Source organism: Canis lupus, chromosome 28, assembly GCF_048164855.1.
Source record: "Canis lupus baileyi chromosome 28, mCanLup2.hap1, whole genome shotgun sequence".
NCBI classification, from domain to species: domain Eukaryota; kingdom Metazoa; phylum Chordata; class Mammalia; order Carnivora; family Canidae; genus Canis; species Canis lupus.
The window spans coordinates 36,824,694-36,843,715 of NC_132865.1; positions in this window are offsets into that span (position 1 = coordinate 36,824,694).

The following is a 19,022-nucleotide window of genomic DNA, read 5'->3' on the forward strand; positions in this document are numbered from 1 at the left end:
GGCATTTAATTATTTTCATGCCTCATTTTTTTAAACCTGGAAAATGAGTATGATTATGTTTTCTTCCTTTCAATTATAGAAATAACACGAGGCTAAGTGAGTAACAGTATTATCTCTTTATAACATTGTTATATAAGAGGAATAACATAATTTGCCTCTAGTCTAGGAACTGATCAAGCCACATCTTATCTTTACTGTTTGCAGTTAATAGAGGAGAGACCTGATGATATCCGTTCTGTATTAGAACCTTGTCAATATATCTCTCAATAAAGCTGAAAATTTTTGAAAGAAAAAAAAAAGAACCTTGTCCTTGTGAGCTACTTCAGAAAGAAGAGTATCAGAGCCAGTGTTGTATATGTGTCCTCTTATTTTTAGGGAGGAGGAGAAGAGTAAGGGAGAATTATGTGATGGCCATACTCTGAATTTAAGTCAGTTTTATTTCCTCCCATATATTTGGACAATCTTATAACTTGTAAAATGCTTCTTTGAATTTTCACACACAAAACTAACAGGATTAAAATATAATAATCTGGTAATAATATGTTCCTTGCACTTTCTATCGAAGTCCAATAGCATTTTAGCAAATGCTGCTATCAGCTCTTTTTGGGAGGCTTCCTACATTGAGTATACTTAGGTCCTTTCTATGTTTCAGATAGAAGTTCATTCCCTAAGTGATGTGGCCTGGTCCAATAGAACTTAAAAAAGGTATACACAGTTTTATCTTTTCTGTTGACTGTTTTGGCAAATACTAATCAATTAAGCAACTTTAATCTGCCTCTCTTAGCAATGTTGCCATTGAATGGAAACTTAGAAGAGGAGCTTTTAGCAACCAATTTATCAATATCCTGGGAATGACAAATAGAATATTATCCATTTGACATACACTTGCCTATTGTTATAAAATCCACAACTGACATATGTTGGCAGGATTGGTTTAATCCCTTGAACCCACAGATGGAAATTTTCATTCCAAGATTCTTTCCTATCTCACCACGAGGTAAACAACATTTCCAAAGATATTTTAATGCAGAAAATAGTTTAATTCTGGTAGTGCAAAAGGTTTAGTTTTTTTCCCTACGCAGTATTGTTGACCACAAAACTATGTAAAATGAAGATGAAAATGTATAAAAATCAAATGATCATGCATATTAAATATTTATTCTTAGTACTATTTAAACATGTCTTGTAATCTTTTTCATTTTGTAACATTTCTATCTAGTCAGAGTGCCATAATTTTTACTGTATTTATGTAATTATACTGCAACTTGATGTGTCTTCAGTGAACATTTAATGCTATCCAGATTTAAAATATTTCATAACTCTTCTTGACAAGATTTTGAGCACGATTATCATTATCTTTATATATGTAATGCTACCTCACATCCTCAAATACCATCCTAGTTGTACTGTGGTTCTTTCTACTATCAATGAGTTCTTTCAGATTTGAGTCTCATTTCCTAAATACCTGGTAATGAATGGTTCAGTCACTATGATAAATGCTTCATGTGCACTGAACCCTCACACAAACTCTGTGATGTTAGTAATATTATCTCATTTTGATGAAGAAACAGGGTATGAAGAATTTAAGTCATTTTCCCATAATCATATGCATAATAAGCAGCAGGATTTAAACAAACTAAAGTGGACAAAGTAGAATTTTTTTTAAAAAGTTTAACAAAACAATAAGAAGTCTTATTGTTTAACAAAACAATAAGAAGTCCCAGTTAAAAACTGGGAAAAAATTTGAAGTTTTCCCCAAAAAAGATAAACAAATGGCCAATATAAACATGAAAAGATGGTCAGCATAATTAGTTGTTAGAGAGATGAAGATAAAACTCATGAGATACTACTCTTTACTCAATAGGATGGTTAGAAGTAAACAGCTGCCAATAAATCTATAATCAATAAGGATTGGTGAGAAAAAAATAAATATTGGTGAGAATGTAGAGAAATTAGAACACTTAAATGTTGCTGGTGGGAATATTAAGTGGTACAGCCCCTGTGGAAATGAGTATGATAATTTTCTAAAAGTTAAATATAGAATTACCATATGACCCAGCAATTCTGCTCCTAGATACATACCCAAGAGAATCAAAGTATATGTCCATGCAAAAACTTAGAAATGAATGGCAGCATTGTTTGTAACAAACAAAAGTGGAAACAATCCAAATGTTCATCACCTGATGAATGAATAAACAAATGTGCTACATCCAAGCAATGGAATATTGGTATTTTATACCACTGACTATTATTATTAAGTTATAAAAAGAAATTAAATACTATACATACTACAAATAGGTGGACTTTGTAACCATTATGCTAAGTGGAAAAAGCCACAAAGGACCACATATTATTGTATGATTACATTTAAATAAAATGTTCAGAATAGGGAAATTATTCAGAGATATATTAGTGGTTGTAGGGGACAAGGGTGTTAGAGAGGAAATGGGGCATGAATATTTGGGGTGATGAATGTGTTAAAATTGATAGTAGTGATGTTTGCACAATTCTGTGAACAAATAAAAGCCATTGAATTGTATACTTTAAACAGATGAGTTTGACGGTATGTGAATCATACCCTAATAAAAACATTTAAAAATAAGTAGGAGCCCCTCAATCATGTCACTTGAAGTGTTTGGGATACTTTTAACCAAGGATAGTGAAGATTAAATATCTTCCATTATTTGAAATTATTTTTGGCTTAGTGTCACTCTGTGAATTTGGCAGTATTTCAACTTTTCCTTTGGTATGAGTAGGGTAACCATAAATTAACTACTCCAGAGAGGTCTAATTCCAAGTGGGAAAATTAGAGTTCTTAGAAACTTTGAATTATCAGGCAATCCAGAGCTGCGGGCCATTTTGCTGACTGCTGAATGAAACTTTGCCAGGAATTACCTGGATAAGGTAAACTCCACAACCTAGAACAGGAGGAGGGGAGATCGAGTCTCAAATGAAGTGGGGTTGAACCCAGGATCCACCTATACAAATCTATGATTGGGCAAGTTATGCAACTTCCGTGAACCACCATGTTTTCATTTATTTAAAAAACAAAGAGAGAGAATAATAATATCCATTTAGTTTTTTGGGATTTTTATGAGATATAGTTGTGAAAATGAAGAATGCAGTATCTTATTTAATTATTTCCTTATTATACACTTATTCTGTAATTCTATTATATAATACATAATGCTGTATTATAACATTATGCTATATTATATAATACCATTACATAATTATATAATCATAGATATGAGATTATATAACAATATGTTATATTATATATTTGATACTTATTAGATCAGATAGCTACTTTATTCCTCAATTCCTTCCCTTCTTTTTTATTTAGCAGATTTTTTTCTCCCTTAACCTAATATTTTGAATAATTTTAAAACTTAAAAAGTTCACAATATTAATTCTTCCAATCCATGAGCATGGAATATTTTTCCATCTCTTTGTATCTGCCTCATTTCTTTCAGAAGTGTTCTGTAGTTTTTAGGGTATAGATCTTTTACCTCTTTGGTTAGGTTTATTCCTAGGTATCTTATGCTTTTGGGTGCAATTGTAAATGGGATTGACTCCTTAGTTTCTCTTTCTTCAGTCTCATTGTTAGTGTATAGAAATGCCACTGACTCCTGGGCATTGATTTTGTATCCTGCCACACTGCCAAATTGCTGTCTGAGTTCTAGCAATCTTGGGGTGGAGTCTTTTGGGTTTTCTATGTAGAGTATCATGTCATCTGCGAAGAGCGAGAGTTTGACTTCTTCTTTGCCAATTTTAATGCCTTTTATTTCTTTTTGTTGTCTGATTGCAGAGGCTAGGACTTCTAGTACTATGTTGAATAGCAGAGGTGAGAATGGACATCCTTGTCTTGTTCCTGATCTTAGGGGAAAGGCTCCCAGTGCTTCCCCACTGAGAATGATATTTGATGTGGGCTTTTCATAGATGGTTTTTAAGATGTTGAGGAATGTTCCCTCTATCCCTCCACTCTGAAGAGTTTTGATCAGGAATGGATGCTGTATTTTGTCAAATGCTTTCTCTGCATCTATTGAGAGGATCATATGGTTCTTGTTTTTTCTCGTGCTGATATGATGAATCACATTGATTGTTTTATGAGTGTTGAACCAGCCTTGCATTCCGGGGATAAATCCTACTTGGTCATGGTGAATAATGTTCTTAATGTATTGTTGTATCCTATTGGCTAGTATCTTGTTGAGAATTTTTGCATCCATGTTCATCTCATGGATTGGAAGAATTAATTACCTAAGGCAATTTACACGTTTAATGCAATCCCTATCAAAATGCCATAGACTTTCTTCAGAGAGTTGGAACAAATTATTTTAAGATTTCTGTGGAATCAGAAAAGACCCCGAATAGCCAGGGGAATTTTAAAAAAGAAAACCGTATATGGGGGCATCACAATCCCAGATTTCAGGTTGTACTACAAAGCTGTGGTCATCAAAACAGTGTGGTACTGGCACAAAAACAGACGCATAGATCAATGGAACAGGATAGAGAACCCAGAAGTGGACCCTGAACTTTATGGTCAACTAATATTCAACAAAGGAGGAAAGACTATCCACTGGAAGAAAGACAGTCTCTTCAATAAATGGTGCTGGGAAAATTGGACATCCACATGCAGAAGAGTGAAACTAGACAACTCTCTTTCACCAAACACAAAGATAAACTCAAAATGGATGAAAGATCTAAATGTGAGACAAGAAGGCAGGGCAAGATGGCAGAAGAGTAGGGTCCCCAAGTCACCTGTCCCACCAAATTACCAAGATAACCTTCAAATCATCCTGAAAATCTACGAATTCGGCCTGAGATTTAAAGAGAGAACAGCTGGAACGCTACAGTGAGAAAGGTTCGCACTTCTATCAAGGTAGGAAGACGGGGAAAAAAGAAATAAAAAAACGAAAGGCATCCAAGGAGGGGGGGCCCTGGAGGAGCCGGGCTGAGGCCGGGGCGAGTGTCCCCAGGACAGGAGAGCCCCGTCCCAGAGGAGCTGGAGCTGCACCAACCTTCCCGGGTGGAAAAGGGCTTGCAGGGAGTTGGAGCAGGACCCAGGAGGGCGGGGATGCCCTCGGGCTCCCGGGGACACTAACAGACACCTGCGCCCGGGGAGCGTGCGCTGAGCTCCCTAAGGGCTGCAGCGCGCACGGCGGGACCCGGAGCAGCTCGGAGGGGCTCGGGCGGTGGCTCCGCGAGGGGTCTGCGGGGCGGGAGGTGGATCCTAAAGCGCAGGCCCCGGAGCTCAGGGCGCCGGGACACAGCCCAGGATCCGACCTCCCCCGGGACAGGCAGAGGCCGGGAGGGCCCAGGACAGCAAGGACGCTCCTGCCCCGAGCTGAGCAGATCAGCGGCCCCACCCGGAGCCTCCAGGCCCTGCAGAGGTTACTGCTGGAGCTGACTCCAGGGCTCCAGGGCTGGCCCCGCCACTGCGGTTGTGGGGCCTCACGGGGTGAACAACCCCCACTGAGCCCTGCACCAGGCAGGGGCAGAGCAGCTCCCCCAAGGGTTAACACCTGAAAATCAGCACAACAGGCCCCTCCCCCAGAAGACCAGCTAGACGGACAGGGGGAAAACAAATTATTGACCAAGCAGCACTGGAAAGTTCCAGGGGAAGTCGAGGGATTTACAGTATACAGAATCAGAGGATACTCAGTCTTGTTTTTTTTTTTTTTTTTTTTTATTTCTGTTTGCTTCCCGCCCTTTTTTTCTTTTTTCCTTTTCTTCTTTTCTTCTTCTTTTCTTTTTCTTTCCTTCTTTCTCTTCTCTCTTTTTTGCCTTTTCCCAATAACTTGTTTTTGGCCACTCTGCACTGAGCAAAATGACTAGAAGGAAAACCTCACCTCAAAAGAAAGAATCAGAAGCAGTCCTCTCTCCAAAAGAGTTACAAAATTTGGATTACAATTCAATGTCAGAAAGCCAATTCAGAAGCACTGTTATAAAGCTACTGGTGGCTCTAAAAAAAAGCATAAAAGACTCAAGAGACTTCATGACTGCAGAATTTAGAGCTAATCAGGCAGAAATTAAAAATCAATAGAAATAGATGCAATCCAAACTAGAGGTCCTAACGACTAGGGTTAATGAGGTGGAAGAATGAGTGAGTGACAAAGAAGGCAAGTTGATGGCAAAGAGGGAAACTGAGGAAAAAAGAGACAAACAATTTAAAGATCATGAGGATAGATTAAGGGAAATAAGGTTGGAGAACCATTTACCATTCAAATTGTCCTCAAAAGAAAGCAGGGGTAGCCATATTTACATCAGATAAAAAAAAAATTTATCCTGAAGACTGTAGTGAGAGATGAAGCGGGACACTATATCATACTTAAAAGATCTATCCAACAAGAGGACTTAACAATCATCAATATATATGCCCCAAATGTGGGAGCTACCAAATATATCAATCAATTAATAACCAAAGTTAAGACATACTTAGATAATAATACACATATACTTGGTGACTTCAATCTAGCATTTTATACACTCGATAGGTCTTCTAAGCACAAAATCTCCAAAGAAACAAGAGCTTTAAATGATACACTGAATCAGATGGATTTCACAGATATCTACAGAACTTTACACCCAAACGCAACTGAATACACATTCTTCTCAAGTGCACGTGGAACTTTCTCCAGAATAGACCACATACTGGGTCACAAATAAGGTCTGAACTGATACCAAAAGATTGGGATTGTCCCCTGCGTATTCTCAGACCAAAATTCCTTGAAATTAGAACTAAATCACAACAAGAAGTTTGGAAGGACCTCAAACACGTGGAAGTTAAGGACCATCTTGCTAAAAGATGAAAGGGTCAACCAGGAAATTAAGGAAGAATTAAAAAGATTCATGGAAACTAATGAAAATGAAGATACAACCATTCAAAATCCTTGGGATACAGAAAAAGCAGTCCTGAAGGAGAAATACATCGCAATACAAGCACCCATCCAAAAACTGGAAAGAACTCAAATACAAAAGCTAACCTTACACCTAAAGGAGCTAGAGAAAAAACAGCTAAAAGATTCTACACCCAGCAGAATAAGAGAGTTAATAAAGATTCGAGCAGAACTCAACGAAATCGAGACCAGAAGAACTGTGGAACAGATTGACAGAACCAGGAATTGGTTCTTTGAAAGAATTAATAAGATAGATAAACCATTAGCCAGCCTTATTAAAAAGAAGAGAGAAAAGACTCAAATTAATAAAATCATGAATGAGAAAGGAGAGATCACTACCAACTCCAAGGAAATACAAACGGTTTTAAAAACATATTATGAACAGCTATACGCCAATAAATTAGGCAATCTAGAAGAAATGGACGCATTCCTGGAAAGCCACAAACTACCAAAACTGGAACAGGAAGAAATAGAAAACCTGAACAGGCCAATTATCAGGGAGGAAATTGAAGCAGTCATCAAAAACCTCCCAAGAAAAAAAAAAAAAAAAAAAAAAAAAAAAAAAAAAAAACCTCCCAAGACACAAAAGTCCAGGGCCAGATGGCTTCCCTGGGGAATTCTATCAAACATTTAAGGAAGAAACCATACTTATTCTACTAAAGCTGTTTGGAAAGATAAAAAGAGATGGAGTACATCCAAATTCATTCTATGAGGCCAGCATCACCTTAATTCCAAAACCAGACAAAGACCCCACCAAAAAGGAGAATTATAGACCAATATCCCTGATGAACATGGATGCAAAAATTCTCAACAAGATACTAGCCAATAGGATACAACAATACATTAAGAACATTATTCACCATGACCAAGTAGGATTTATCCCCGGAATGCAAGGCTGGTTCAACACTCATAAAACAATCAATGTGATTCATCATATCGGCAAGAGAAAAAACAAGAACCATATGATCCTCTCAATAGATGCAGAGAAAGCATTTGACAAAATACAGCATCCATTCCTGATCAAAACTCTTCAGAGTGGAGGGATAGAGGGAACATTCCTCAACATCTTAAAAACCATCTACGAAAAGCCCACAGCAAATATCATTCTCAGTGGGGAAGCACTGGGAGCCTTTCCCCTAAGATCAGGAACAAGACAGGGATGTCCACTCTCACCACTGCTGTTCAACATAGTACTGGAAGTCCTAGCCTCAGCAATCAGACAACAAAAAGACATTAAAGGCATTCAAATTGGCAAAGAAGAAGTCAAACTCTCCCTCTTTGCCGATGACATGATACTCTACATAGAAAACCCAAAAGACTCCACCCCAAGATTGCTAGAACTCATACAGCATTTTGGCAGTGTGGCAGGATACAAAGGAATATAAATAATAGTGAAAGGGAATATAAGGGAAGGGAGAAGAAATGTGTGGGAAATCTCAGAAAGGGAGACAGAACGTAAAGACTGCTAACTCTGGGAAACGAACTAGGGGTGGTAGAAGGGGAGGAGGGTGGGGGGTGGGAGTGAATGGGTAACGGGCACTGGGGGTTATTCTGTATGTTGGTAAATTGAACACCAATAAAAAATAAATCTAAAAAAAAAATCAAAGCCCAGAAGTCAGTGGCATTTCTATGCACTAACAATGAGACTGAAGAAAGAGAAATTAAGGAGTCAATTAAGGAGTCAATCCCATTTACAATTGCACCCAAAAGCATTATATACCTAGGAATAAGCCTAACCAAAGAGGTAAAGGATCTATACCCTAAAAACTACAGAACACTTCTGAAAGAAATTGAGGAAGACACAAAGAGATGGAAAAATATTCCATGCTCATAAATTTGAAGAATTAATATTGTGAAAATATCAAAGCTACCCAGGGCAATGTACACATTTAATGCAATCCCTATCAAAATACCATGGACTTTCTTCAGAGAGTTGGAACAAATCATCTTAAGATTTGTGTGGAATCAGAAAAGACCCTGAATAGTCAAGGGAATTTTAAAAAAGCAAACCTTAGCTGGGGGAATCACAATGCCAGATTTCAGGTTGTACTACAAAGCTGTGGTCATCAAGACAGTGTGGTACTGGCACAAAAACAGACACATGGATCAATGGAACAGAATAGAGCATCCAGAAGTGGACACTCAACTCTATGGTCAACTAATATTCGACAAAGGAGGAAAAAATATCCACTGGAAAAAAGACAGTCTCTTCAATAAATGGTGCTGGAAAAATTGGATATCCACATGCAGAAGAATGAAACTGGAGCATTCTCTTACACCATACACAATGATAAACATTTTTACAAGTAATAAATGAAAGTAAGAACATGTTTTTTAGCTTATAGCAGAATCTACTCTTATCCTACCATGTACCTCTGCCTCTTTGGAAAGAATATTCTTCCATTAAAAATATTCTGATCTACATACAGAGGAGAAGCAGTTGATGGTGGCAATGATGACAAATTCATTAGTGATGAAATGTAACTTGGAGAATTCTCAGGTTATTTTCAGAAAAGGTTTAAAATCTTAAGAGCATGCTGAAAAATACCAGTGACACAGTGTTAGAGGCAGATAATACCAAGAAACTGATTGATGCACCTGAGCATCACACAGGAATAATTATTTTGCTTGCATTAGTTTTTGGTATTTAGCTAATCAATATAAAGCATGAAATTTCCTTTATTGTTTACAGATATTATATTTCTTAGAATTTTATTTTTGAAAATATGTTTTGAATAGAATCACTTATAGTTCCACTAGTAAATGAAGCCTATTTGCTGATCTGTGTGTATATAGGTAATATATATACAAATATACATACAAACACAATTTTAATGATTTTTGTGCCTTCTTCCATGCTTGAAAGAGGCTTGGATTGGATGATAAATTATATTGTTACTTTGTACATTTATCTTTTATATAGGAATGTGAAGAGAAGGTTCCTTCTGTTGTTTGGCTTAAATTTGAATTGTTTCTTTGCTTACTTTTAATCTACTCATATGAAATGGTCCCAGTTGGGAAGGACCTACTGTTTCTCTGGGTTGGCTTAGCCCACATCTGCACTTTCTTCTATTCATTTCCCCCATTCTCCTTCCTAAATGAGGTAACAATTCTCTGCCATCCTCTCCCCTATCCCTATGCCCCCTGGGTGACCCTGACTTGTCTTGTAGAATCCCGTCTCTCTAGCAGGGATGGAGTCCAAAATGGGTATGGACCCAGTTTTGATTAAGAGGAAGTAGGGCAGCCTTCATCGAGGCTCCAGGAAAATGCTTTTTCTTCTCTTAACAGGAAGCCATAACAAGCTGCTGCCTGTCTACAGCTGGATGTGGCTGTTGAAGGATGATGTACATATCTGCTGTTGCTACTGGCGGCATCCTGGGGTCATCTGGGGAAAGCCTGCCTTAGTAGAGACTGATGTTCTGGAGGATCGAGCAGAGGCAGAAAGAATACAATCTTTGGTGATGCTATCTTTGAACTTCTGACTTCGAGTCCTTCTTATTTTGTGAGCAAGTGAATGAGCTTATTATGTGTGCTTTCCCTGAATTGGCTCTTCTCTCACTTACAGATAAGGGTATCTGAAATGAAACATTTCCCCAGAAGAAGCAGCAGCAAATTCTGTCCTTACCACCCTCCCTCCTGTAGTTCTTATTTTCACACTTCTCAGTTGTCACTTTGTAATACATACACACACACACACACATACATAACATGAATAATGCTTTAAAAAAACAATGTGTGCAATAATTCAATTCATTAAATAATGACTACCTACAACATCCTAGGTGTTGTTGATGGCATTTAGGAAATGAATGACTAAAACCAGCGTTTCTGCCTTCCTGAAATTTCAGGGAAGACTTTACTAACTGGTCTTGCTGTGGTCACATGGTACATTTACTTGGTTAAATTGTGTCTGTTGTAATAGAAAAGATAGGACATTTTATTATAGCAAAGGAACTATCAGACTTTCTATACTTGAGACATCAAGTAAAGACTTGAAAGCCCTTTATGAACATTTTACTTTCATAAGCCACCTTTACAACTATTACCTGTGTGTTCAAATAAAGAATCTGTGTCCAAATGGTTTGATTAGATACATGGATTCCATATCAGCTACTGTACATGAATATTAATTTAACATGTAGATTTTTCCTCCCTAATCTGCTCCTCTCCTTGAATACCTAGCACTTAAAAATCTTATCATCCAACCTTACAAATTAGACACCTTGACTTTTTTCCTCTATGTATCCCCAAAATTTATTAATTGAGTTCTTAAACCAATTAACATCTAAATTCTTCACCTTTTTTTCTAATAAGCTTTCAATTCTATGTTAGCTACATGACTGGGCAAATTGTCTTACTCATTGAAACTCTGCTTCCATTTCCAAAATGGGAATTAAAATAGCACCCCTCCCTGTAATATTATTGTGAGGCTGGATTGAGACAATGTTTGAAAAGTGCAGAGTACCTGCCAGGCACAGAGCACCTTGTACATCTTGTCTACTGCTACATAGTTCACCTCAGTTGAAGACTTGTCATCTCAGTGGGGATTGTGCTGAAAGTCTCTTAACTGACCTTTCTGACCACTTTCTTTCTTTTTTTTTCCTGACCACTTTCTTCTCATTTTAATCCATTCTCTTCTCTGTGGCCAAAATGATTATTCCTCAAATATAAATTTGACCATGCCTCTCCCAGTGCTTATAGTAGCCCCAAATCTTTAGGATGGTTCAGACAAGCAAGTGTTACTTAAAAGCTAGGTACCTTCACTGAGATGGGAACTAAGAATATAAGTGATTATGCCCATATTTTGCCTTTAAATAGCATTTGGAGTAGTAGGGGAGACAGATTTAAAAACAGTTAACTGTGTGTGGTATATGTAAGGTATATGTGGTATATGTAAGGTACAGAAATTGTGTACAAGGTTGGATGATTATCACATCAGGAGTGATAGTGACAGCGGAGAAAGGGAGGTGAAATATGCATGGAAAAGGGGACATCTTAGCAGAGTTTTGATGAAAAAATATAGCCTGGACTCAATCTTGTAGGCAAGGAGAGGTTCCTGAAGGGTTTGAAACAAAGAAATGCCATGTTCAGGTTTTCATTTTGGAGAACATTCTTTGGCCTTGTGGAGAATGGATTTGAGGGTCCAAAAGAGTCAAGTTGACAGGGAGAATGTAGAGGAAGAAAAACAGGGAAAATGAGAGATGGGTAGTCCTCTGGCTCCAAAGGGAGCCAACATGGAGGCCCTGGTTACTGACCCAGGTATCAGTGCAAGTTTCATCCTTGAGTGGTCAGCTTTACCTTCTGACCTTTCCCTAAGAAACTGCCCTTCTGTTTGAGTGGGCTCCATGTAACTTAAAAACAAAAACCAAACCAAACATGCAAAGTTTCCAGAAAGAATACATGGAAGAAATGCCTTGGGGAGCATAGGACATCCAGGCAGCACTAACACTTACTGAGCTGTGTAGCTCAGAGCCCTCCAGATCTGTTTGATGGCTGCCATAAGCACCCTGTGTGTTTAGATGAAGGAACTGAAGCATAGGTATTACCTATAAGTTTATCACGGTATTAGGACTTGCCTCCCAGTCTGCCTGACAGGAGTGCCTGTGCTCACAACCATCCTCCTCCCTGCCTCTTAACATACCCCTTTGCCTCACTGGCACAGATAAATTCCTGTACCCAGCTCCACTCATTCTCAGAACCTGCCATCCATGTTCTGTGTCTCTGAAATTCCCCTAAATTTCCACTGGCAAAGTGCTCTCACCCTTTCAGATGCAGCCTGAATATCAACTCCTACGCCAACGCCCCTCTGCCATTGCCTATCCTCCCAGCTCTCAGAATGGATTACCCCTCTTAAGGCCCTTGGAGCCAGACATACGCCTGCACTTTGGTTCACTGTCTTTGTTAGTTAGCATGTTTCTGTCCCCCTCTCCTTTTCGATCTTTTCCCAGGAGGCAGCTTAGCACCTGGCACATAGTAGGTGGATGCCTGGGATCAATAGTCTTGTGAATAAATATTGAAGAATTGACTCTATAATGCTGGTGAATATTGGAAGTGTCAGAGTAATGCTTTTCAGGAGTGGGGAGGAGGAGTGGACACTGGTTTTTAGGTGCTTAGTGGATGTCAGGAAAGAAGGAACTTAAGAAATTCAAGGAACAATGATTTGAAGCCATTTCTTTTATCCCATGCTCCCTCTTATCCAAGACACTTTTTTCCCCCATTGAAATGGCTGGGAGGTAAGACAATCTATTTATGATTTCTTACAAATCAGAGATGCCTTCCTGCCTTTCCAGTTTGCTTTAAAAGACTCACGGGAGACAGATTTTGCCTGCCACCCAGTCCGGTTGCTTGGCAGTTTGTGTTTCCTTCCAAAGCCCTCCAGAGTCTCCTCTGCACACAGCGGTGCTCATCTCCACGCCTCTCCTGCAGGCAGCGGCTGCATGACGTCTGTGCTCAGCCCTTTTGTCTCCTCAATCTGGTTGCCTTGGCACCAAGAGCCCTTCAATATGCTATTGTTAAAGGGGCAGCACGGGGCACTGGTCCCTCCTCAGACTATGTCCTCCTTTAAACCGTGACTTCTGCTAGACTGAGAAGCTGGCTGTGAGGCACAGAAGCATATATTAAATGTTTCCAGCCACCGTGCTGTGAATAAGCCAGTGTTCTTGCATATCTCTGTGCACATGTATTAAGAGCTTTTAATATGCTTTTTGTTTTGCATCTTTAAATTATGTTTCTTCTTTCCTGATAATGAACAGTAGGATATTCTCTTAGACCTGGTTACTGAGAGAGTAATGGCAATGCCTTCTGTTCTGTTGCTTTATGAAATAATAGTGTCATTAAAGTAAAATGAATCTGATTTTCAATTTGTTTAAAGCTGTCATTTTAGCATCCTGGCATCATTCTTGCCAAATGCCTGTCAGGGTCCGATCCCTGTTTACTCTCTTGCATTACAGTAAAGACTTGAGATCTATATGTCAGTGAGACCAGGCCAGGCCAGACACTCACAGGATTAAGACAGATTTCCAGAGACTGTAGTGCTTGATCATTAATAGTGGTTGATAAATGTCTGAAAAACAAAACAAGCTTGAAACACCAAAGAGAACAATTGAGGGAATTTAGGGGAATCCTGAAAGAGCCAGAATTTCTGTGTGATAGATGAGAGGTTATACTGACTTCCTAATAAAACTCAAGGCTCATGTCCCTGTAGCTACCTTCTCCTGAGGGACAAACTGAGGCCTGACATAGTGCCCTGGGATCATTAACTAGCTGAATACTTTGTTAGCATATAGGGAGGAAGAAGATGGGACAATCTCATAATCCTGTATGTGTTTTGCACACTAAATCATGTTAGTTAACTTACATGTACATGAAAACAGGTACAAACCCCTCACACCTTCCAAACATTTCAATTTTAACATGACCTGTAGCTATGTGTGTGTAAAGTTGAAATAGGCTGACATCTGTGTATGTCAAGTAAGAAATGGCCATACTCTTGGAAAAATGCTCTCCCCACCTTAGAAAGTAGCAGAGGGATTTTTTTTTTAATTCATTGATTTTGCTTAATTGGGAGATTCCAGTAGCAATCACAAACAGGCCCATAGGACGAAGGAAGATATCTCTTTCATGGGAACGATGTGACAGTTGTAAGGAAAAACAGTTTGTAAGGTGTCCTAAGTAATCAGACTTCACTATATAGAAGAAAGGTGAAGATCTTAGGTGCTTTTAATTCTACTAGCTATTTTCTGGTTCCTTTTAAGTGTCAAAGCTTTGTGTTAACTGCATTATAGGAACTCGTAAGGCATTTAAGACACAGGCACTTCACAGAGACTTGGATCAAATACTTATTTCTCCTACAAACTAAAATTGGCAAAGATTTATTTAAAACACTGCATCCACTTAATAGGGGGCAAGTAAACGTATGAGGACTTGAGTAGTTGGAGGGCAGGAATCCAAGTTGAGATAGTTGCTGACAGGACAGATCTACTGAGAAGAGGTCAATGGAACACAGAGATGATGTTTTTTCCTTTTGATAGAGTAATAGAGCTCCTTAAAGCAAACAATCTCTTGCATACACTTTCCAGAAAATGACATAAAGATTAATTTGCTTGAGTACACTTTTCTTTTCTCTACTTCATTTGTTTCAGTAGATTATACCCTTAGGAATTCAAGTGGAGATTTTTTGTAGAAAAGGAATGAGGATTTTTTTAAAGATTTTGTTTATTTATTCATGAGAGACAGAGACGGGGCGGGGGGGTGCAGAGACAGACAGAGGGAGAAGCAGACTCCCTGCCCGATATGGGACTTAATCCTGGGACTCCAGAATCATGCCCTGTGCCGAAGGCAGGCACTCAACCGTTGAGCCACCCAGGTGTCCTAGGAATGAGGATTTGAAAGCAGTTTTTAAAGTTAAAAGAACCGTTCACCTATAAAGTATTAACATTGCCTTGTCTCCGAGAACAACTCTGTTGCCTCCAATACAGGATTGTACCCAAACGCTATGCAAACTCTAATAGGAAACATTATTGAATGATCTGGCCCAAAGGGTCCTGGCCAGCTTCAGGATGCCTTTTGGTGTTCTCTGAGGTGGTGGGCAAAAGGGTGAGGATTACTGCCTCATACTGAGCAAAACTGACCTTTCTGTGAACACTTCCCATGTTCACAACTCTGTCTGTGATCATGTTGTTTTGAGCTCCCTTTTTTTGGCCTGTAGCCTTCCTTAAAGGTCCATCTCAAATATCACTTAGTCTCTGAAGCCTTCCTTGACTACCCTGGTAGACTGGATCACCCTCTTTGGTGTACCAATCATCTTTTGTTCATACTTGGCACACCTTAGATTCTCTCACTATTCTGAGTACTGATTCAGGGATAGAGCCAGTTACTTAATTATGTTAGATATCCCTAGCCTTTAACTCAGTGCCTGGCAAGTGGGAACTGCTAGGGAATCAATTAATCAATAAGTAGGTTTTACCTTGTTCTGTTTTATTTAGCCTAAGATTTTTTTATTATTTTATTTTTCATCATGATAAATTACTTTTCTTTTTTAAAGATTTTATTTAAATTCAAGTTAGTTCACATATAGTGAATTATTAGTTTCAGGGGTAGAATTTAGTGATTCATCTGTTGCATATAACACCCAGTGCTCATTCCATCAAGTACCCTGGTTAGTGCCCATCACCCAGTTACTCCATCCTCCTATCACCCCTCTAGGAACCTTTAGTCTGTTCCCTATAGATAAGAGTCTTTTCTTTGTCTTTTTTATTTTATTTAAATTCAATTAATTAACATAAAGTATATTATTAGTTTCAGAGGTAGAGTTCAGTGATTCTTCAGTTGTATATAGCATTCAGTGCTCATTACATCACATGCCTTCCTTAAATGCCCATCACTCTATTAACTCCCCCCACCCTTCCTCCTTCTAGCAACCCTCAAAAACAGACCAAAATATATCCAGGATCTAGTGTGTCACCCAGTTCTGTCCACCAGTTTGATTATATAGTTAAGTGTCTTATGGTTTGCTTCCCTCTCTTCACAGATGACATGATACTCTGTAGAAAACCCATAAGATTCCACCAAAAAATTGCTAGAACTGATAGAGGAATTCAGCAAATTCACAGGATATAAAATCAATGCACAGAAATCTGTTGGATTTCTATATACCAGTATGAAGAAATGAACAGGCATTTCTACAAAGTGTACTCTTTAGTCCCCAGCCCTTATTTTCCCCATCCCCCCACCTAACTCCCTTCTGGTAACTATCAGTTTGTTCCCTACAAGTTAAGAATCTCTCTTTTTACCCTTTGCTTATTTGTTTTGTTTCTTAAATTCTACTTATAAGTGAGATCATATGATGTTTGTCTTTCTCTGCCTAGCTTATTCACTAAGCATGATACACTCTAGTTCTATCCATGTTGTGGCAAATGGCAAGATTTCATTCTTTTTATGGCTGAACAATATTCCATTATATTCCATTATATAATATTCATTACATAATGGAACAATATTCCATATATAGATTTTGATAGGATGGACACTTGGGTTGCTTCCATAATTTGGCTATTGTAAATAATGCTGCAATAAACAGAGGCGTGCATGTATGCCTTTGAATTAGTGTCTTTGTATTTTGAGGATAAATACCCAGTAGTTTTATTACTGGATTGTAGGTTAGTTCTATTTTTAGCTTTTTGAGGAACCTCCAAACTCTTTTCCACGGTGGCTGCACTAGTTTGCATTCCCACCAACAGTGCATGAGGATTCCTTTTTCCCCACATCCTTTCCAACACTTGTTGCTTCTTGTGTTTTTTATTTTAGTCATTCTGGCAGGTATGAGTTGATATCTCATTGTAGTTTTGATTTGTATTTCCCTGATAATGAGCATCTTTTCATGTGTCTATTTGCCACCTGTATTTCTTCCCTGGAGAAATGTCTTTACATGTCTTTTGCCCATTTTTTAAATTGGATTATTTGTTTTTATGGGGTGCTGAATTTTGTAAACTCTTCATATATTTTGGATAGTGACTCTTTATTGAATATATCATTTGCAGATATTTTCTCCCATTCAGTACGTTGCCTTTTAGTTTTGTTGTTTGTTTCCTTTGCTGTGCAGAAATTTTTTACATACTTTTGATGACCATTTTTCTTTGACAACCAGGGTAAGATCATGCCAACTTTGACCTGGATAGTTTGAATCAATGTAACACAGATGGCCAAGAGAGAAAGATAGTTTGTCTTGAAAGCACTGAGAATTTCACTGCTCTACTTCTTATCTAAATCACCTACTTCCATTTATTTTACTCCAAAGATGCAATATTCTTTATGATAAATCATGCATTATAAATGTCTAGCTGGAACGTGAAAATTATATAACTTTGGTACATCATATTGTGTCTTTTTCAACAATATGTCTTTTTCAAAAATATTACAAATTACACTCTTTCTTTGATCATATACTTCAGTGTAAACATGGACTGGAAGCACATTACCTATAAGTCTAGAAATGGAGGGGAATTACCTGAGTTTATATCACATTTGCATTCCAAATAGATTGATTCATTGATTGATTTAAAGTATAGTTGACATACAACATTACATTAGTTTCAGGTGTACAACATGGTGATTCAACAACTCTATACCTTATGTTATGTTCACTACACCTGTAGCTATCATCTGTCCCAGTGGCTATTACAATACCATTGACTATATATATTCCATGCTGTGCCTTTATTCCTTTGACTTATTCATTCCATAACTGGAAGCCTGTACCTCCCACTTTCCTTCACCCATTTGCCCTCACTTCCTCCTCTCTGACAACCACGAGTTTACTTCCTGTATTGAACAGCATTTATTATGGCTTTTCCACTACATAAACTGTATGACTGTTATACTGTGAATTACCTGGAAGGATAGGAGAAAGAAGGGTGGCTATTATCCATTTAACTTTATCAGTATGTAGAGTCAAGAGGGTCATTCTAAGCCCAGTAGTGGAGTAATTATTTTGTAATTAAAATAGTGAAGTGAGTTTCTGAGTATTAAAAAGTAGGATCAGACAATTCATGTCTAAAACTATAACATAGGGAATTGATTTGATGAGAGTGATTGCTTACTTAAATTAAAAATAGCATCTATATTCAAACAGGGCCATTGAGTTAAGGCATTTTATAAAACAAAGATCTGAAAATCAAAGCAAATCACAAAATGCTTACTTTTTATCATTATTGTGCTCCATACATCCCTATTAATCCCCAGTGTAACCAAAGCTGTTATTTTCATTTCTTTGAAGCTAATTTGGAATTAAAAATATTAAACTTTTATTACTTTGATAAGATCCATCTTCTCCTCATCTGGGGCCTCTCACTTCCCTGTCTATAGACATGCACGCATCTGTACACACACACACACACACACACACACACACTGCACTTTGGCCAACTGACATAGGATTTGGGTATAATTTTTAAGCTTTATTTCATGGTAGATTATTTTGAAACATCTTAGAGAAGTTCACACATCCACACATACAGCTATCTTTTTATTCTGATGCCACATCTTATAAAAATTAGGGTAAAGTTGGTAGCACATTTTATATTCATTCATAAATTCCAGCAAACACGGGCTGTTCAGTCTTGGCCA